The sequence below is a fragment of the Felis catus genome, chromosome A1, assembly GCF_018350175.1.
Source record: "Felis catus isolate Fca126 chromosome A1, F.catus_Fca126_mat1.0, whole genome shotgun sequence".
Taxonomy (NCBI): Eukaryota; Metazoa; Chordata; class Mammalia; order Carnivora; family Felidae; genus Felis; species Felis catus.
This window is the reverse complement of record NC_058368.1, coordinates 9,263,468-9,284,311: the sequence shown is the minus strand read 5'-3', so window position 1 is coordinate 9,284,311 and position 20,844 is coordinate 9,263,468. Positions and strand designations below refer to the sequence as shown.

The 20,844-nt window shown below is 49.8% G+C and overlaps 1 long non-coding RNA gene across 3 annotated transcripts; it reads right to left on the bottom strand.

The window, feature by feature from the left end:
• Window positions 1-2,440: 2,440 nt before the first annotated feature.
• On the bottom strand, window positions 2,441-17,333 carry LOC109496855. 3 transcript variants are annotated; one of them, XR_002153061.3, is made up of 4 exons: window positions 17,073-17,333; window positions 16,612-16,710; window positions 15,010-15,144; window positions 2,441-9,088 (listed from the first exon to the last, which is right to left on the bottom strand). It is a non-coding gene; the product is annotated as an uncharacterized LOC109496855 (long non-coding RNA). The 3 variants fall into 3 exon arrangements; XR_006591437.1 differs by lacking the exon at window positions 2,441-9,088 and adding an exon at window positions 12,388-14,094; XR_002740509.2 differs by lacking the exon at window positions 2,441-9,088 and having other exon boundaries at window positions 12,388-15,144; window positions 17,073-17,321.
• Between the last annotated feature and the right edge of the window lie 3,511 nt (window positions 17,334-20,844).

Genomic DNA, 20,844 nt, shown 5'->3' with positions numbered 1-20,844 from the left:
CATTGGTAGTTTTCCCACAATGAGCTATCCCTTCAAGCCCGTCAGAATGGCTAATACCAAGATGATATGAGATAACAAGTGTTGGCGAGGGTGCGGAGGAAAGAGAACCCATATGCACCGTTCATGTAGCCACTATGGGGAACAGTGTGGAGGTTCCTCAAAAAATGAAAAGTACAACTCGGGTACGATCCAGCAGCTCCCCCTCTGGGTATTTAGCCACAAGAAAGGAGATCCATACCCCAGACAGATAGCTGTGCCCCCACGTTTCCTGCAGCATTATTCGCTATAACCGAGACATGGGAACAACTTCAATGCCCGTCACCAGACGAATGGATAAAGGAAATGTGGTATGCGTCCATACACAATGGGATGTTACTCAGCCATGAAAAGGCAAGAAATCCTGCCACCTGCGATGGCACAGAGGGACCTTGAGGGCATTATGCTAAGTGAAATAAGTCAGAGACAGACAAATGCTGTATAATCTCACTTATATGCGGAAGCAGAAGAAAATAAGCTCACAGAAACAGAGAATAATTGGCGGTTGCCAGAGGCTGGTGTTTGGGGTGGGGGCAAGGGGTGAAGGGGGTCAAAAGGTACAAATTTCCAGCTATTAAAATAAACAAGCTCAGGGGATGCAATGTATAGCACGGTGACTACAGTTAATAATACTGCAGTGCCTATGGGGCGCCTGGGTGGCGCAGTCAGTTAAGCGTCCGACTTCAGCCAGGTCACGATCTCGCGGCCCGTGAGTTCGAGCCCCGCGTCAGGCTCTGGGCTGATGGCTCAGAGCCTGGAGCCTGTTTCCGATTCTGTGTCTCCCTCTCTCTCTGCCCCTCCCCCGTTCATGCTCTGTCTCTCTCTGTCCCAAAAATAAATAAACGTTGAAAAAAAAAATTTTAATACTGCAGTGCCTATTAGAAAGTCGTTGCGAAGAGGGGCACCTCAGTGGCTCAGTCGGTTAAGTGTCAGACTCTTGATTTTCAGCTCAGGCCATGGTCTCATGGTTCGTGGGTTCGAGCCCCACATCAGGCTCCTCACTGACCGTGCAGAGGCTGTTTGGGATTCTTTCTCTCTCTCTCTCTTTCTCTCTCTCTCTCTCTGCCACTTCCCAGCTCACACCCTCTCTCTCAAAATAAATAAGTAAACTTAAAAAAAAAGTTGGTAAGGAAGATCTTAACAGTTCTCATTACAAGAAAAAATAACTATGCGTGGGTATGGATGTTCACTAAGCTTACTGTGGTGATCATTTTACAAAATACATCATATATCAAATCATTATGTTGTACATCTTCGACTTATACAGTGTTATATGTCCATTATATCTCAATAAAACGGCGGGGGCGGGGGGAAAGACGGGAGTAGTTTTCCTAAACACAGTCCCTCACACATGGGATAGCTTGAGGGTTTTTCAAAGGTAAATTCTGTCTGTGACCACTTTGCCCCCCTCACTGATCCTGAAACTTAGCCATCATCGTAGAAATGCCTCTTTTGTAATCGGGATATGTATAAAGTGCTCGGGGCACGCCTGTAGAACTGAGTTGATCCTGCATCGTATGTACGTATAGCCGCTGACACACGCGGAAGGAGGAGGGACGGACAGATCAAGAGAAGGTATTGGAGCTGGACCTTGAAGCAAAAGTCGGGCTGTCCCAACTTTTCCTTCCGGTCAGACAAGAGAGAACATAAAAGCATGTTCTGAAGCCGAGAGCACCTGGCTGCGTCGTCAGGAGGGCGGGGGGCAGGGGGGTGGCCTTGCTGTTCCTCCCTCGTGTCCCGCGGGGGGACACTACTTCAGCGTGGCAGCTTAGTTAAACCAGGAGGTACTTGGAAACACACTTAGTTCAGCCATCTTTTGACAGACAAGCCAGCTGAAGCCTGGAGAAGGTCAATGAATTTTTTTTTTCAAGGACAGATGGATTGTTATTGATAGAGAGAGGAATGAAATTATACAAAGCTCTAGTCTGAACGAGATGGGCGCAAACTAACCCAACTCTTGCTTGACGCCTGTCGTGTTTCTGCCTGCCTAAAGCATTGTACCTGCTGCTGTGTTTATATGAAATAAGAGAGCCTGTTAGGGTGAAATGATTCAAGGAGAACTTTCAGGGCTTTGGAGGTGGTCGTTTTCAGGGTAACTTACGTTGAGCCAACAACACAGAAGTTAAGAGAGGAGACGCTTCTGGTGGCTTAAAGAAATCTGTCTCGGGGCGCCTGGGTGGCGCAGTTGGTTAAGCGTCCGACTTCAGCCAGGTCACGATCTCACGGTCCGTGAGTTCGAGCCCCGCGTCGGGCTCTGGGCTGATGGCTCGGAGCCTGGAGCCTGTTTCCGATTCTGCGTCTCCCTCTCTCTCTGCCCCTCCCCCGTTCATGCTCTCTCTCTCTCTCTGTCCCAAAAATAAAAATAAACATTGAAAAAAAAAAAAAAAGAAATCTGTCTCCTTTATTTTTATGCTGAGAACCTTTGATTAGAGAAGTTGTGTCAGAAAAAAAACTATGGGAAAACATCTGTGTCTATTACTGATTAAAAAGACGTGTGATCAACAAACATCCTCTTTTCCTACAACCAAAGAACAGCTCATTACTTTTGTTAAAAGAGTATCCTGGAGACACCTTTCGTCTAGAACGGGCACTGAGCACTGATCACCTGTACCCATATGGCACGTTATTTGCGTCGTTGGGAGATTTCACTTTCCTGGTTTTAGACCCAATTTCCGGCGTGGAAAGCAGGGTCCTAGCCTCAACCCAACTAATGAGACTGCAGAGGTCTTCCAACATTTCCACCACCTTTCCCGTACGTTGGTACAAATAAATGGCATCAGTATTAACGTACTTTGCCTGAGACCATTTGAGACCAGAGCCTGGAAACCAGAAGCCATGACATCAGAAAGGTACGCCTTGAAAATGGCTTCCGCTGGTCCAGATGATTCACATTATTCTCTGACAGGTTGCTGCTTTCATTGATGGCACTCGTGTCTCTCTGGCTGGAGTCTTTCAACTCTATGGTGTATATGTGGGATCCACCTGCTTCCTGGCGAAGGAAGCGGGGAGAATTCGCTGAAGAAATCTTTAATATCTCCGAGAAGACATGAAAGGGTTTTAAGAGTGTCACAGAAAAAGACACACGTGACCAGGAAAGGACAGCCGGTCACTTATCATGGAAGTTCAGAGCTTCCCGCTGGTGGGATCATGTGTGGGAAGGGTTTGATGAAGGTATGGGATAGAACATGGCCGTCGTTTCTCGGCCTTCTGGCTAAGATCAAGTGTAGAACGCGGCCAGAGGCAGCCCCCAAACAAAGGGCCGCCGTTTGAGGCACTTTGCATGATCACCACCTTCTTTCTTAAGACCTTCCATGCGAGGAGGTCACAGCCCTTCTTCAGCACCTCTCCGAAGCAACCAGTCAATCATCCCACCATCCCCAATGGCCTCCTCTCCGTCCCTCCTGGCTAAGCCCTCAGTCAGCCCAGGGGGCCAGAGCTCTTTGCTGCCAGAAGCCACGAGAAGGCCCCCGGCCACAGACTGCCCTTGCAAGTTCATTACCAGAGCTCCCTTCAGAAAGCCTTCTTCTCCTTAGACAGGAAAAGGATGTTTTATTCATCTCTACTTATCTTCCCTTCCCCCACAGAGAGGAGAGGGTACTGCGCTGGGACTGTAGTTAATCTCTATTCGTAGAACACATTGTGTTGAAGGAATGAACGGAGAGACACGGTCTGGGTATGGCATTTACAGTTTCCGAGTGGTGTTCGCATTTGCCTCTCCTACTGGGTGTGAAGTCGTTTCTGATTTCTCTCAGACTCAAGGGCCCCGAGACCCATGGTGCCACGGCTGGGGCCTTCACCACCTAAAAGCTGACTCTGCCGCTCCCCCGGACCCTAGGGGGCTGTGGAACGTCCCTGCACCCAACTCTTCTGGGGTAGGAGCCATTGAATTTCTCCATTAACGTTGACCATCCACGTGTTAGCCCACCTCGGCCCATCTGTGCAGAATTGTTGCTTAGAGAGTATTGTCCTTGGAGCCACACGGTTTCCTGGGAGGAGGTGGATGGAGAAGCAGGAAGCTCTGAACTTCCATGATAAGTGACTGGCTGTCCTTTCCTGGTCACATGTGTCTTTTTCTGTGACACTCTTAAAACCCTTTAATGTCTTCTCGGAGATATTAAAGATTTCTTTAGCGAATTCTCCCCGCTTCCTTCGCCAGGAAGCAGGTGGATCCCACATATACACCATAGAGTTGAAAGACTCCAGCCAGGTGCCGCGGAACGTTCCTGCACCCAACTCTTCCCGGGAGATGCTCTGGCAAGGCCCATCTCTACCTCCCTCTCATCTGCTTCTGCGTCCCTCATCATCTTTCCTTCCCACGGTTCACGTTCAGTTTCCCGCTCGTAATAGTAACACGTAGTCACCATTGCAAGTCTGGGAAATGTAAGGAAGCCAACGAAAACCCTCACTGTTTCCAGAAGGCCCATTCCCTCATGCGACTTCTCAGCCCCATCTGGCTCCCCGCCTCTCTCCTCCTCCCCCAAACTCCCAGCTATCTTAGTCTGTTATGGAGGGGCTCTCACATTAGCGTTTTCAGGTCTCTGTATCTTCAGGGACAAATATTAGCATACGGATTAGCACATTACAGCCCAATTACTCTTCAATCACCAGCAACCCCAACCAGATTGGGGTTATTCTTAATTTGCATAATTTTGGCAAAGGGGTACAAAGGCACAGTGGGAAACTGGAGTTCTAATGTATCTTAAAGCAAACACAGCAAAGGCTTGTTTGGGAGAGGAACGTGGTTTGGAAACAAATAAAAAGATGAAATGTCATCGGGGCATGTAGGGATTTAGAGGAAGAGCCAGCTTTCTGCAACTAGCTCTTCGGAACTAACTCTGAACTAGAGTTCCGTTCTGCTCAGACAGACAGGCGTGACCTAGCTGAAGTCTCGCCATCCCTTCTGGTCTCGTAAAATGCAGTATGGCTTCAGGAAAATAGAGTTTGCCAAACGAGGTCTCCGGTGGTAGAGGGCCAATTGCTACCACTGCGTTCTCCCTGTACTTCGTCAAGTTCGCCGGGCAGCGGGCCCAGGTCAAGTGGAGGTGCCGAGTAACTCTAAAAGATTCTCCATCCACCTCCTCCCAGGAGGCTGTGTGGCTCCCAGGACAATACTCTCTAAGCAACAATTCTGCACAGACAGGCCGAGGTGGGCTAAGCCGTGGATGGTCAGCGTAATGGAGAAATTCAATGGCTCCTACCCCAGAATGGGCATGGGTGTTGAACTACCATGAGATCTGAAGAATTTATTGGGAACCTACCATGGGAAAAGCTAGTTACTCAGCTAGCTACACGAACTCTTTTTTGGGATCAGTGAGGAAATGAGACCGAGAAAAGTCCTCTCGAGGGATTCGATCCTAGACGTAAACAGGAGGATGAGCAAAACTTCTTCAAAGGCAAAGCAGATTTTCCATGTTACACAGGTGTTGGACAGCCACAGGTGTTCCGCCCCTCGTCACCCTGAAGCAGAACTACCCACTGAACTACATTCCCAGAGGCAAAACCCACTACGTCAAGTTTATTTATTTATTTTGAAAGAAACAGAGAGAGAGAGTGCAAGTGGGGATAGGGCAGAGAGAGGGAGAGAGAGAGTCCCAAGCAGGGCTTGGATGCAGGGCTTAATCCCACAAACCTCGAGCTCACGACCTGAGCCGGGATCAAGAGTCAAATGCTTAACCGACTGAGCCACCCAGGCGTCCCAAGAAAACCCGCCGCCTAAAGTACTAGTGAGCAGCGTAGGTTTGACTGAAGACTGGGTCGGGGGGGTGAAGAGGAGTTCACAGAGCACAGCACACAGCATTTTGCCCCCAAATTCCTTAATAGGCATCTCTCTCCTGGCCTTTGCTTTAGCATGAAGTATTTCCTCTTTAAATTGTTCATTGATTTAACAACCTTCCACTGGGTTCCCACTTGGGTCCAGCGCCGTTGCTGGGAGCTCCTGGTGTTGGGAGAAGCCAGAAACATGAGTGGGTACAACCCAGAGGACCTGCAAAGTTGCCAGCCAGGCTGGTGGAGACAAGAAGATGTGTGGAAGGCACAAAGGAACAGAGGCAGAGGGACAGCAGCTGGCATGGGTTTGCAGCCAAATGGTGGCAGTGATGAGAAGTGGGCTTGCACTGCAAAGGAGCTTTGCCGTGGTCTGTAGGAAACAGAAAGCCACCAGAGGGCTTATTTATCGTCCTTATTTCCATCTATACTGTTTGTCGTGGCCTCCACAGACTCAGGAAACAAAAGACCAGCCTCCTCCTGCTCCAAACCTGTCATGTGTTTGAAACAACGACACTTCATCCCTTTTGAGGTGAAATAGTCCTGAGGCTTTAACCTTCCCTCACGGGACGAACGCACGCGTCCTCTCGTGACATTTGTGTCGTTCTTTCTGGATGGTCTCAAGTCTTTCCATATCTTTGGAAAAGTGCAATAATCAAGTTGGCTTGTGGTTTTCTAAGAGTCCACTGGGAAGCATAACAAAATGACTATTTCTCCTTCCCTCGGATGCGATTTACTTTTTAATGCATTCTAGAATCGTGGTGGGTTGTTTCCCCCCACAAGAATAATGCAGTAAAGTTGGCGTATTTCCCAGCTTGGGATCGGTGATGAATTCCGGGCCTCCTTCCTGGCTCTTTTACCTACTAGTCCGCAGCCAACCTTTACACGATCGGCACGTTTTGGTCACAGCGTACCCATTTGCATTGACCCCCAAATATTACTACACGTTGTTTTAATCATCTTAGTGTACACTTTACGTTATTTTAAGAAATGTTTATTTATTTTTGAGGGAGTGCAAGCAGGGGGAGGGGCAGAGAGGTGCAGAGGGGGACAGAGGATCTGAAGTGCCCTCTGTGCTGAGAGCAGCGAGCCTGATGTGGCGCTCAAACTCACAAACCGCGAGATCATAACCCAAGCCAAAGTTGGATGCTTCACCTACTGAACCCAGGTGCCCCTATATTTTACTTCAAATGTCTTGTAAATTATGAATCTCTTCCCTTCCACTCCCCAAAAATCTGGGTCTAGAAAACAAGGTGCTGGGTGTCTTCTGCTCATGACCTGAACAACACATTGACTAAAAGTCTTTGACGTAGCTAAAACACAAGTTCTGGGGACTCTGGATTTAATGTGAATCCCCGGTGTCAAACCTGAGTTCGGAATAGGACGGGGTCCTCTCTTTTCAGACTCCCATCCATCACTTCTCGTGTCTTAAGGAATGTTTTGCCTCTTGGGTCTTTTCCAATCTGTGGCTGTTGGGATCTCTGGAGGTATTCTGAAACCTGTCAAGGATACATGACCTCTCCACCTCTTGATTCGGGATTCTCCATGATCCCTACTGCTATTAGCTGTCAAATTACTGCTTTTGCAAGGCTTTCTCCTTTTTTCAACTGAGAAAAATTAATTTCCTTCTTTCCTGGCGTATATGTAGTTTATCTCATTTACCCATGTTGGGAAGCCATAATGGTGTTATTAAATTAAGGGTTTCACACTGATCTGGAGGACCTTACTGTGGGCGGGGGGGGGGGGTGGGGGGAGTTGCTGGGAGAATTTTCTAGAGACTGATGAACAAGTTCAGGAGAAATGGAGAGTTCACGGTAATGTGAAGACAGAAATCTGAAGCTTTTCTGAATGTATAAGTAGCCATCAGGTTAAGAAAATCGGTTTACATGTGAATTTTGACTCAGAATTGAGAATTTCCTATCTCGTAAAGTTCAGTTGCTGAGGAACTCAGAAAATAATGCCTTTTTTTTTTTTTAATCCTAATGAGAGAAAGGCGGAGGAGGAAATGGCACATGGGATTTTTTTTTCTCTCATTTAGGAAAAAAAAAGAAAAGAAAAAGGCTTAGGGAGCGACAGGGTTATAGGAAAAGCTAAAAGATGTGCCCCTAGGAAAACTTCATTCTCCAGAGAGAACATTTAAATAGAACATCAAATTTTTCAAAGAGCTTCTCCGTCTATTTTTCTCATGAGAACCCCGGAAGGTGGCACAAGGGGGTACAGCCACCCCTGTCCTATTGCAGAGGGACTGGGGCAGAGAGGGCCAGGAAAGGCTTGTCTAAGAGCCCAGAGGAAGGTGTTGTCTGTACTGCCTTCACTCAGTGCCATTACCCACTTTGTCCCACTTTCCCTGAGGCCCCCGCAAAGGTTACCTCCGTAGGATCCAAGCGGGAGACCAAAAGTTCGTGCAGCAAAGACACTGTGTCATGCCTGCAAGTAGGGAAGCCACTTTTTTGAGGCTCCTTCTCCTTTAGAACAGAGGCAGCTCGTGACACACTGAATAATGCAGTGGGCGAAGCCTGACACCTGCCACTGTGAGTGACGACGCCGCGACTGAAGCCGTGCTGAGAGGTCTGAGTGATGCGATTAAAGGACGACGAAGAAATTGGCAAGACGAATAGGGGAAGTAGGTGACAGATGCCTAAGTGGCAGTTCAGGCTGCACACACCTGACTGACTTCACGGCAACACTTCGTCACCGTGTTCATTCATTCATCCGTTCGTTCATTCATTGCTTTTTCCCCCAGCACCAGCTGTGTGCCAGGTACTGTAGCTAGATGCCAAGGCACCAAGAGGAATGGACATGGTCCTGCCCTCCGATTATGCCCACAGTATCCTGGAAAGAGAGTGGAGGCAGAAACCATGGGGGTTTGGGCAAGGTCTATCCTGGTGACACCCCAGCTCTCCCATTCTGAGTCCTCTCTCGGGGAGTTTGTGGATATTTTCGTTTCTCGTCCCAAGCAATGTCATAATCACAGATCTATCTCGCTCGTAATTACTTTCTCCTACAATTTTAGTTGACCCTCAGATCCTTAAAGATGGATGCCTTCTTTCTGGAGACTTTGCCCATAGTATTTCCGTAATGACTAGAAATCACTGATGATTCCTGGGAATTTGGGTCTTCCTTTACAGGACTTAAACAAGGTCACAAGCCGGACGGAAGGGGGACTGTCTGCCCGAGGTTAGTAGGACATACAAAGCAACCTAACCAAAAGCGTCTCCTCCACTGGCTTTCTATGTCATCTGAAGCTCCACCATCAGGTTCATTTTCGACAGTCACTATGTGAGCAATCCTATAATTAAAAAAATAATAATAATGGAAATGAGAAAATAAAAACGGAAACATCCGAATCAGAATTCCACCACCTGAGCCAAGGTCCTTATCCAATTATTTCCATGCCGTATGCAATTTTACATAGTTTCGGGTTCTCTTTTAAGGACTTTCGTGTTCTCCAATCAGGTGCTGAATGGGAATCTCAGATTCGAATTTCCTCTCTGCTAATTATCAGCTGTGTGCCTTTAGGCAAGTGACTGAACCTCTCTGTGCTTCATCTGCCAAACGAGGGTAACAATAATACCTGCCTCATAGGGTCGGTGTGCGGATTAAATAAGGTAATGTGGACAATGAGTGAATATGTACCTGGCACACAGTGAGCCCTCAAAAAATGTCAGCTCTCACGACAAGGGAAGGCGGGCTATCTGGGCAGGGTTGATGAATGAATGAAGCAACTCAACACACAGATTTCTGTCAATTACCTATGCAGTAGCCACTTCTTGCAAGCAGCCCCGTGGCTGAGCATTGCTCTGAGGACCCGAGGCACTAGGTGAAGGCCAGGGGAAGGGAGGGGGTGGGGGTGGGGGGGCTGAGGTCTGGGACCGGGAGGTGTGTCTCTGCAAGAAGCCTCCGAGCAGCAGGTGGGAGGGGGAGACCACGGGGGAAGAGGAACTAAAAGGAAGGGAGGATCGTGAAAGGGACCAGGGCGAGGGGACCGGTTCAGCCCACGAGACACCCCTCTGTCCACTGGCCCTCACAACTGGCTCCCGTTTAGGGGGATTTGGGAGGGTGGGGAAGGTCTGGGCACAGGCAGGATGAGACTGGGAAATATTCCCTGGCTGAGCTGGGCTGGGTAATCAAGGAGAAAAGGAACTCTGGGACCCCCCTGGCAGATGTGCTTGCTGTGCTGAGAGAAATTCATAGAACGTGGAGAGCTGACTGTCTGCACGAAGGGCACACGTGGAACCCCCAAATATCGTCACGTGTGCCTTCAGGATGCTGGTGAGGAAGCAATCGAACTCGATCTTTTTGTTCTCTGCCTAAGAATAAAACGGTCAAAACAAAGCATGCCAGGACTGAGACATAAAAGAGAAATATGTATGTCACAAATTTTAAATTTCTGACACAAGGAATCGTTGTCAATTTCATACACGTAAGGAAGGCCTGGTAGGCAGACCTACCAGATGCCCCCCAGGAAAGCTCTCCACCCCCCAATGTGTCCCTCCATCTGTCCCTGTCCCTCCAGACAGCAAGGAGACGGAGAATTTCCCTGACACAGCCTAGTAGGCCTGTCTTGGGGCTTGAGGCTCCTCGAGAAGTAGCCTGGATCCAGGCTATTTCCTTATTGCTGTCAATTTTCAGATTGTCTCCTGAGCTGGTGACATGTGGTTAGATAACAAAGGGTCATTGGTGAAATGCTTCAGGGTATGGTTAGAAAAGAGAAAGGGAGAAAAAGAAACACACTATGGGATGGGGGTGAGGGGGCAGGTGGAGGGGGTTGGGCGGCTCTGACTTTTAGCCTCAGAAGAAAAGAGGGAAAAGAGAAACAATGTAGAGACTCTATAGCTCATCTAAAGCGAGCCAAATTGGATTCTAAATAACGGCACTTAAAGCAGTAAGAACTGTGTAATTCCAACAGCTCACAGCACAGAAGTAAAACTCTGTGACATTCCAAGCAGAAGATAATTGAGCCAGGAGGTGCCACACTGTCCATGCGGGCCTAACGAGCTAATGTGGTAATGAAAGTAAGGGAGGCTTTTAGCTGCACTCAGAAAGCTAGAATGAAAATACTCTCTCCTCCCCAACCCCTCCGCGAAGGAAAAAGGTCAGAAGGAAAGAGGACACAAGATTGGCAAAATGCGGATAATTGTGGGAAACTGGGCGATGAGCATACGGTGGGGAGGAGGGCCATTATCCTAGTCTTTCCAGTTTCTTGTCTGTTTGGAAATATCCCTGATAAAAGCTACACGTACATGTTTTATTTGAGAAATTTCGACCTTGTTAACTTGAGCACATCAGGCAAGGGCTAACTATTGGTTGGAGACCAATAATTAATCAGAAATGGACAGAAGGGGAGCAAAAATGTTAAGAAGGGGAGGGAATCACGGGGAGCAGGGGAGATTCTGGAGTGGATAGTTGGGGGGCCTTAAGGGCACGTGAGCAGGGGTGAAAGAAACCACTAGAAGGGCGCCAGCCAGATTCGTTCATTCTTTGAGCAGACATTTGCTAAGCACTTCTGTGGGAGGGATCCAGCAAGAGCCAAACAGACATTCTGGGGAGGGGCCTGGGGAGGAGGGAGGAACAGGACTCCCTGAACATTCTATTGCGCCTCTGGGCTGGGGCTGGGGGATCCCGGCTCCTTAATTCAGCCCCTGCTGCTGCTTCTGGTCACTCCTCGATCCTTCTCTCCAGATGCCATCAGTGGACCAGGCAGTTAGGACAACAGGAGTGGGGACCTAGTGCCAGCCACCAACATCATCTAGCTTCTACTGAGCTCTTCCTCTCTCTCTTCCTCTTTAAAGGTTCGTTACACGGGCACCTGGGTGGCTTGGTCGGTTGAGTGGCCCACTCAGGTCGTGATCTCACAGTTCATGAGTTCAAGCCCCAAGTGGGTCTGGCTGCTGTCAACACAGAGCCTGCTTTGGATCCTCTGCACCCCCCACCCCCACCCCACTCTGCCCGGACCGTGCTTGTGCTCTCTCAAAAATAACTAACCGTTTTAAAAAAAAGAAAAGTCTATTACAGCTGACCCACTCAACCTGCCCTAAAAGAACTGGCCAAACCCAGTTCTTGGCCCAGGACTTCTGCCGTCACAAGCACAGTATTGGCAGGAAGCAGACTCAGCACGCAAGGTATACTGAGTTCGGCACCAGTCGGAGAGCCGTGCACTTTCTGGTGGGAACATTTCACAGGGGCCAAGAAGCTGTGGAAGGAGTATCCAGGCCCTCCTCTCCACACCTTGACCTTCACCTGGCGAGTGCCCTCTTGCCGGGCTGGGGAGGCTGTGCGTACCTGGCCAGACGTCCGCAACCTCTCCCTGGGCCCGCCGCCCGCCCGGCACAATAGCCGTCTACCAGAAGGCTCTCCAGACTTGGCCGTCCTTTTGTCCACCCTACCTGGGGCTTCTCTATTCAGGGAGGCTGTGCTAGAATGGGAACGTGACCAGCTCCCCAAACAGGCAGTTGTGAGAAGGCATCTGCTCCGAGTCGGCTCCTGCTGTGCAAAGGTCCAGCCGAAACGCTCAAATTAGAGCTTGTTAGCCAATTGTTGAAACGCGGCAGCGGGCCTCATTTGTAAGCACGATAATGAGAAATCCCAGTATGGAAAGCTTGGTTTTATTTTTAACACTTCAGAGCCGACACCTCCAAACACCTATACAATCAGCCGCGGGTCAGAAGACGGAGTAAGCAGGGGTGCGGGGTGCGGGGGACGCACTCTCCGATTAAGTGGGAGAACAGGACGCATAGGGAACGTGGTCTGGGGACAAACGGCCCCGGGTGGGGAGAAGGGTCCGTTCCCACCGCTCTGGGTCTGACATGAATGAAGGAAGGCCACAACCTGTTGTGAGGTGTTGTGAAAAACACCAAGGGAGGCTCCCGCCCTCTTACCTTGAGCGGCACCTCTGAGTGACGGGACGCCCCCCGCGTCCTGTTCTGCCACCCCGCTCTTTTCCGAGCCACTGAGCTCAGCTCACTGTGTTCTGCCATATTTGATCTTGCTTCGTTCCTGGCCAGGCCGGCTGTGACTGTGGGTGTGTGGGCTTCACGGCTGGACCCCGGGCCTGGCTGCCTCAGGCCTCACGCGTCACCCAGTCACCTGGAGCTGCCCCACCAAAGGCCTTTCTCTCCCCCCACCCCCCTCCCTCCCTCAGCCAGCCTGCCCTGCGCACTGGCAACTTCCTGCTGTGTCCCCTCCTGCCTCTGGGCCTCCTGCCTCTCCCAGGCAAACGCTGAAGAGACAGAGGCCAGGGAGGGGGAATGTGGCCAAAGTCTCCTAATGAGTCGGGAGCCCAAAAAGGACCATGGGCTGGGAAACGTGGCTTTAAAATCCACACCTCCGGGGGCACCCAGGAGGCTCAGTCAGTTAAGCATCCAGCTCTTGATTTCGGCTCGGGTCCTGATCTCACGGCCATGATGGAGCCCCACATTGGGCTCTGCCCTGAGCGTGGAGTCTGCTGAAGATTCTCTCCCTCACTCTCTCTATCTCCTTCTGCCCCTCCCTTGGTCATTCTCTCCACCCCTTTCTCTCTCAAAATAGAAAACAAACTTAAAAAAAATAAAGAAAACCCACACATCCATCTCAATAGAAACCCAGAAACGTAGTCTGTGCTGTGGCCAGCGGTCGCGTCACAGGGGTTTGTCGGGCACAAGCGGGATCTACCGTCCCAGAAAGAGCAAACCATATCAGTACGTTAGAACCTCAACACCAGTTGCTTTCTTTCATTCTATCAGTTTCTTCATGGCTTCGCGAAGGCAGCAATGGCAGAAAGCAACGCTAACCAGAACTGACTCCGGGTGTGGTATGTTCCACGGGGGGGGGGGGGATAGGATAGCTCTATGGCTAAAGGCAAAGGCTTTGTGTCTCCCCAAGATGACCGCATCAGTCTGTCCCCCCTTCCACCAGTGACAATTGGCACTGTTTCACGGAGAGGCGGGATCTGTAGTCTCTCGCCTCAGACCTGGGCAGACACTGGCAAGCTCCTCAACCACAACAATATGGTGGACGTCACGGGTGTGACCTCCAAGGCTAGGCCTAAGAGGCAGCGCAGCTTCCATTCCAGATGCCTTGGGCGGCTCCATCCGGGGCATGCCAGCCTCCATCTCCTGAGGCCGCACAACAGCCCCGCAGAGAAGGCCTCCGTCCCACAGCGACCATCAGCTTCCCGGGCACGTGAGAGGGCCATCTTAGGAGCAGACTGGACACCCCTATCAAGTCTTCACATGACTGCGGCCCCGGCCAATTCATGACTGCAACCAGGCAAGGGGCCCCAAGAGAAAACTGCCAGGCTGAGTCCTCCTCACATTCCTGATCAACAGAAGCAGAAGTTTTTGTTTTGTTTCGCTTTGTCTTTTGAGGGAGAGAGCGTGAGAGGGAAAGCACAAGCAGCAGAGGGAGAGAGAACAATCTTAAGCAGGCCCCACGCCCAGCACAGAGCCTGATGCGGGGCTCGATCCCATGACCCTGATATCACAACCCGAGCTGGAATCAAGAGTCAGACGCTCGACCGACAGAGCCACGCGGGCGCTCCGAAACTATCTTTTTAAGCACCGTGTTTTCGGTGATTTGTTACATAGCATTAGATAACTCAAACACCATGGAAATATCCTCAACAGAAGGGTACTACAACAAGATTTCTGTGGGAAGAACCAAGCAGGCTACTATTTATACAGTAGGTCGAATGCAGCAAGATTCGGGGCGGGACAACCAGTTATGGAAAATGGCCGTAATGGCAATAATTATACCTCCTTCACAGAGACGTTGTAAATATTCTGTGAGATACCAGATGTAAAGTGCCTCCCAGTGCCTGACTCAGAGTAGAGGCTCAGTAAGTAGCAATTATTACTGTTCTCACAAGGCAGGCTAGTCAAAAATGTTACGAGAAGGCAGGGATGAGGGGACACAGGCCAGTGAGAGCCATTTTTTCAAGTGGATATATATATGCCTCTCTTCCATTTATATCCCCCATCCTTTGGATGCTATATCAGTTAGAATTAAGTCTGGCCCAAAGAACAGAAAGCCCAAAATAATAGTGGCTTAAGTAAGACCTAAATGCTTAGGTCTCTCTGTTGGAAGCAATTCAGGACTGTCATCTCCGGGTCCAAAATGGCTACCGGGATCCAAAATGGCTACTGGAGTCCCATCGATTACCTCCGAATTCCAGTCCCTAGGATGAAGGGAAGGACAAAGGAGATCATACTGTCTCCACTTGAGAACACTTACAAGTTGCACACACCACTTCTGCTTGCCTCCCATTGAACAGAACTAGGTCACACGGACACTATCTGCAAGGGAGGCCAGGAAATGTACGTAGTCCTTATCCTGTGCTGCCGTGTGCACGGTCAAAAACTGTGGGTTCTGTTAAAAAAGAAGAGGAAGACAGACGTTGGGGAAACAGTACGCAGTCGGCGAGGACACCAAATAGCCTCTATATGTCTATATAACATACGTAATGACTTAAAAAGCCATGTTTCCGGAGGCAATCGAGGTAGAGATTTCTACTACTCAGATTCTCTCTTTCTCATGTTTCTGAGATCTTTGGTCACTTTTTTCCATCCCAGCCACTGCTGTTCTGACCAATCTGCACGAGCCGTGACCAGCTTCTCGAGAGCTGGAGCATGCCTCCCATCTTAGACATGCACGAGCGATTTCATAGTGCCTCACGTCCAGCTTGGGGCTTCTCTACCGGGCTCTGTCCCGAGATACCTCGGGACCACATAGTGTCTACGCGATGTGTGCCACCAGAAATCAGGGGGTGGTTACTGTCTGTGGTGCAAACCTCTGACCGGTGGGAGATGGGAGGAGATGAGTAAACTCTCCATCTCTCCCTCCTATGGAAGTGCTGTCCCGAGATGCAGTCATTTGAATGGCACATCAAAAGATAGTCCTTCCAGATCGCATAACCCGTTGAGCTTGACCACAAGCAGGGGGCGGCTCAGTTAAGCACCGTCTTATTGGCTTTCCCTCTTTCCTGCCTCTTTCCCCCTGTTCTCTCACTTTTCTTTCCTGGGCACGGCACTCCCTGCTGGGATGATGGCACCCGTGCTCTCTGCTTTCTAGGCAAACCAGATTAAGGATAAGCTAGCTTGCCAGTGGCTCTCGCCTCTCCATCCAGACTCCTTCCCCTTCTCTTCCCCGTTTCCTCATGGCCAGCTGGGCCTCAGTGCATCTCTTAGGGATATATAAGAAACTATTACAGAACAGAAAGCCGTCTTCTGGAAGGTTCGAGTGAAGCCCTGCTTTGTCTAATGCTTCTCAACCTTTTCATCGCAGACACACTCAGCATCCCAAATTTAACAAGGTTTCTGGTTAGAGCAGGTTAAAAGAAAAAGAAAAAAAAAACTTTGAAAATTAAAACATGTTTGGGGTGCCCGGGGTGGCTCAGTCGGTTAAGCGTCTGATTTCAGCTCAGGTCGTGGTCTCATGGTTCATGAGTTTGAGCCCCACGTCGGTCTCTGTGCCGACAGCTCAGAGCCTGGAGCCTGCTTCAGATTCTGTGTCTCCCTCTCTCTCTGCCCCTCCTCGGCTCACGGTCTGTCTCTCTCTTTCAAAATAAGTAAACATTAGCAAAAAGTTGGGTGTTTTTTTTTTTTTTAGTGTTTATCTCTAATCAGCTTCTTTCTGAAGAAAATCCAAGTGCAGAGCTCCTTGTTAATAGACTGAATTGAAATCATGAAGAAACATAGGAATAGAATCCAGACTGTTTTCCCAAAAACTTCATTCCAATTTCCCGGCCATGCCCCCCTCCCGTGAACTTGGGGTCTGTCCTTTGCTGAGGTCTTCATGCCCCCACCCCCGCCCCCGGTTGTGTCTGGGTTTCCTCACCTGTGAAACAGGGCTTATGGTAACAGCTTAGCTCTTTTCATCGGGAGCTAATCTTAATGCGACGTCAATTCTCGGGAAGGTAGACACTATCCTTGTTTCCTGAAGGGGAAAATCCACACGCATTAAAAAATATCAGGCGCCGGTTCCTTCCCTACATTTTCATTCATCAACCTGCTTGTGATTTTAAAGCATTTGGGAGCCATCTGGCCAAAAGAAAATGAGTTTAATAACCAAATGGTGTTATTTTACAGGAATCACACTAAATGAGACCTTTTATTTTCTGAAGAGTAGTTGACTTAATGGGACTTGAGGGGCCAAATATTATTCTCCATGGCCCCCACAGAGGACCCCCCCCCCCACTGTTTGAGCAGCTGAAGTGGTAGTTAATCCAGATCTGTTTGGAAGTTCAGAATCTGATCCCACAGTGACCGCCCACACCTCTGGGACTTACAACAACTCACCATCGGTTCCATGTCGTAATCACTCCTTTCTTTTCTACAAAGGCACCACGGCATCTTGCCAAAAAAGTTTCAAGGGCTTAATGTCGTTTCAAGAGTTTTCAAAGTAAGTTCTTGAAACTCACTGGCAAAATTGAAACAACCCTGGGGGCTTGCAAATGTGGATCAGGGATCAGAGAACTCTGTTTCCGAAGAGGACGATCTTCCCCCTAAATCTTTCCTTATGTGCCTGATTTACACAACTCTGATTTCACAATAAAACTAAGTAAATAGGGGCGCCTGGGTAACTCAGTCAGTTAAGCATCTGACTTCAGCCCGGGTCATGATCTCGGGTCATGATCTTGGGGTTTGTGAGGTTGAGCCCCGCATCGGGCTCTCTGCTGTCAGCACAGAGCCCGCTTCAGATCAGATCTGTCCCCTTCCCACCGCTCCTCCCCTGCGCGCGCTCTCTCTCTCTCTCTCTAAAAAAAAAGAAAAAGAAAAAGAAAAAGAAAAAACCTAAGTAAATAAAACTTTTTCTCTCAAAATTTGTTTTCTTAAGTCAGAATAATCGAGTCTGATGCCATCTGCAACCCTGCGACTTGGGGGTTCATCCTGTCCTTCCACTTAAACGGGCCAACACAGCATTAATTTAACAAGCCATTTTCTTTGGCAATGCCCTTGCTGACACTTTTCGGATTTAAGCTGCAGGAAAATCTAAGGCAATTTTGACACCTTTGAAGAAAGCATTAACTTTACTTCTTCCTTCTCCCAGATCTAGGGAGCCCTGGAGAGTTCCTGAATTATTCCCATCGGCCGCATCTTGCCATCTACTGACTATGTATCATTTGAAGCAAGCACGGTTATTCCAAGAAGTTATGAGCCAGCCCTAAGATAACTTTATCATGGCTTTTCGAGACATTCTCGATATGATGGTGACTTCCAGGTTAGAAATTTTTGCAGCCGACCCAATCACGCGCGGGCCGTCATGGCATATTCAGAACATGTGTTGTAAACAGCAAGTTACATCACAGCTGACAGCTGAGGGTGTGCCTCGCGGGACTCATCGGGCCTCCAGAAGACAGCAGAGGGTAAAGCGGCATCGTCAAGGTTAATAAATGAGATTCAGCTCTGACTTCAAAAATTATTAGAAAAAAAATTTTTTCTCTCCTCCTCCCTTGGGTCCCTTTTGCTGGTGTCTTCCTGAACCTGAAAAAACAAATGTGTTTGCTCTTCGTAACTCCCACCCTCAACACACAGACTTGCAACTCGGCCAAATTTTCCGCTGAGCCAGCCAGCGGGGGGGACAGACACCAGGGTCCATGGCAACCACGGGTGCGCGTGTGTGCGTGCGTGTGTGTGTGTGTGTGCGTGCATTTTTCTCTCCAGCCTCCTCCAGAACCATCAGCCAACGCCGTGCACACTTCCTAAAACAGAACCCACACCTCCACCCCAGTACAAGGAACTGGGGTATAAACAAACCCTCACGGCCAAGTTCTCTCTCCACAGTCAGAACCCAAGAAGAGGCATTATTAGATCTGGATTTAAATCTGCCCTCCCAGGTCTTCGTTCCCCGAGAAAGAGAGAAGGTCACCTTTATTAAATATCATGTTACAGCCTTCTGCGTGTGGGTTCTCGTGTTATTGCAGTTGTCCTGCTCTTTGGGGACAAAATGCTTCCCTGTGTTTACTTAACACCCGAGATTTGGGGATTCCAGAGACGCAGGTCCTGATTAGTCAACTAGGGTCTCCATTACACAGAGATCTCGAAAGGAAGCATTTTGGCTGTTCTCCTATCGGAAGCCGGAAGCCTGAGATGAAGTGAAATGTGCAGGTGTGGCTGTGTGGCCGGTCATTGAAAGAACCGGGGAAAGATGTGAAACGTGGGCCAAATCCCTGAGCAGAAACCACCGTGGTCTCAGCTCTGCCAGCCTCTCGCTCAGACCAGCAGCGCGACTTTCCTCGCCGTCAAACCAGGGTGCTGGGCTTGAGTTCTAGACCTTCGCAGCCTCACAGATGGGGTGACGCTCTGAAGTTCACCGGTATTTGGTCACTTTCAGGGAGTCCTACTGGAAGTCTGGGTTAATAGACAACTTGGAGGCTTAGTATTGGGAAAGCCTTGGGCCAAAGCTAAGGAAGATAACAGAGAGCCCAGAGAGGACAGGGAAAAATCTACCCATGTTAGGAGAGTCGAAAGGTGTTTTGTTTTTTTTTTTAATGCAAGAAGGCCAAGTCTTAGGCAAAATCAGGAAGCAGCCAGTTTATGTCCAGCTCCTGTATCATCGTTTTTTCCCTATCGGTCTGAGTAAAGGATTTAGAAATCAATGATTTCCAAGTTAGATCAGTTTGGGAGTCACTGATTTTTTTTTTTTTTTTTTTTTTTTTTAATCAGAGGGGTATGGGTATTTAAGTCTTATTTTCAGTTGTGGAGTGAAAGCCGCCTCCCCCCACCCAGCCCCCAGCGGGAAGTGCAGGCCAGAGCCAGTGGCCCTCTCTTCCCCCCCCCTCCCCCCCCCCCCCCCTCCGCAGTGTGTGAGTGTGTGTGAGCAGGGACAGGAGCCTCAGGGTTCTCAAACCTGATTTCCTCATTTCTGGTGCTGCCTTTTTGTGGGTCTTAGAGGCCTATTCCTCTCTCTCTCTCCCTCCCTCTTCGTTTAACTGCTGATGTGTTCTCTATGTTCTACTCCCCGAGAGCCTACACTTTCCCCGCAAGAAGCACATTCACACTTCCCGAAGCTGCATCTTGCTGAGTAGACGGGTAACCCGGATGCCCCAGGCCCTCCCCCCGGGTCGGAAGACCCCTTCTGGGGAACGTTCCTCCTCCCTGAAGACAGGGAGCTCTGCTGGGCAGAGAAGGCCGCCCTCCTTCCCTCGGCTCTCCTGGGGAGCCCTGGGCCCCCAGGCGCTGGCACAGCAGAGAACATTAGGAGCAAGCCAGGCTCTCCCGCCTCTGTTTGTTTGCATTCCATCCGATGAGACAGCTGGCAACCCTCTCCAGCATCTCGGCTGCATGGTGAGCACTCTGGCTACGGAAGCGCCCAGAGATGATGGCGTGGAGCTCACAGGACCGGCACCTGCCTCCAGCCAGAGATTCATCTGTCCCCGGGGCACCCAGGATGTGAGGGAAGGATTTCATAATCCACCCCCAACCACCCCAAAGGAATGGCCTTCTCCGTTGAGAGGAGGGTAGAGGGGAGCAAGAAAGACATGACAGCGCCAGGCACTGGGCATTTTACGCTTGTGCGAGAGGGAAGTCTTTGAATCGCCATTGGACGTGACAGCCCCGGGGTCATACACTAGCCGAGGAGTGAGCAGTGGTCACCAGCAGGGGGCGCTGGACCACTCCCGGCCCCAGAGACAGGGAGCAAATGGGAGGGTTGGGTTCCCAGCCCTGGAAGAACCTCAGCCTAGTTCCCACTCAGGTGAATCCGTGTTGAAAGGTGTGGATCGGAGGAGTGGCTAAGACAGGAGAAATCCTGAATCATACCGGGTCACTTAGCTGGGGCACTTAGCTGGCCACGTGGTGCCGTAATCGTGCACTTAGCGAGATTGTGCCTGTGCTCTGAGCCATTTCCTGATATAAAACAAATATTTGCGTTTGGAGGGCTGACTAAAGCTGCAGAATGTTCTGTAGGTTCTTCACATTTTCTCTGCAGCGACTACAAGCCCTGGAAAGCCTTGTTCGTGGCAGTCGACGCAAGAACTTTGTTTCTGTAGATAGTTTGCACTGCCAGTGACTTCATCCATTAAGAATGTCCTCCCTGGCTCTCTCGCTCGTCTCCACTTGCCCTTCGGTT